The following is an 848-nucleotide window of genomic DNA, read 5'->3' on the forward strand; positions in this document are numbered from 1 at the left end:
TTTTTTTCCTCATGTAAGCATGTGTTCTATGGGTTTCTAAACTGTCTTTACACCATTCTGAAGCAGAACCAAGTTAGTCAGCTTTATGTCTATTATTCCTTTTAACTTCACATGTAGAACTGGTAAATGTGGAATCCTAAAATTTAGAGAAATTCAGTTTCAAAAGTAATTGCCATCTGAACATACAGCTATTAAAAAAAAAAAAAAAAGCCAGAGTGTTCGTAGATCAAGCAACTGAAACTGCCCAAAAGCCACTCTGTTAAAGTAACCTAAAGATCTACATTTCTGAAAAACTGCAGTGAAAGTGGTTATAATTAATAATAGACAGCAGATTCAAGTTAAGAGTTAAATTATGAGAATTAGCCATTTTTCTACAGTAGTTTCTGAAATCATCTTAGCTGTTAACTTCAGAAAAACATTAAAAGGAACAAAAAGGACCTATTTTAAGCTGGAAAGACTATTTTGTGTTTAAAAAAAGTGAAAAAATACTGTTAAATCAAACACATACTCTGTTAATTCTGATACAATGCTGACAAGCTACCATTGCTTCCTGAATAATCACCTAGTTATTTTACAGATTTAAAAAGTGATATAAAAATAATCTGTAAAATGCAACATTTGCAGGAGACACAGATGGTTTTTCTCTACTATTTATTCTAAGAATGCTTTCTGAACCCTGGGTTCTGTTCTTCAAAAGTAATTTACTGTGGACAGGAACAGGACTCTTCTGTTCAATCTTGATGGAAGCCAATTGCATATTCCTTCACTGACGAGTGAACTACATGAATTTTAAAGCAGCCTTAGGAAAGCTGATCTGGACAGTTGTAACCAGAAGGAGAACACTTGGC

The 848-nt window shown here is 33.0% G+C and overlaps 1 protein-coding gene across 1 annotated transcript in view; it reads right to left on the minus strand.

Annotated features, from left to right (window-relative positions):
• Positions 1-848, minus strand: part of QRSL1 (glutaminyl-tRNA amidotransferase subunit QRSL1) — a gene marked incomplete at its 5' end in the record, with an annotated part of 13,701 nt that overhangs the window by 1,996 nt on the left and 10,857 nt on the right. The window lies entirely within an intron of this gene.

This window comes from Egretta garzetta, unplaced genomic scaffold (assembly GCF_000687185.1).
Source record: "Egretta garzetta isolate BGI_Z169 unplaced genomic scaffold, ASM68718v1 scaffold10, whole genome shotgun sequence".
NCBI lineage: Eukaryota > Metazoa > Chordata > Aves > Pelecaniformes > Ardeidae > Egretta > Egretta garzetta.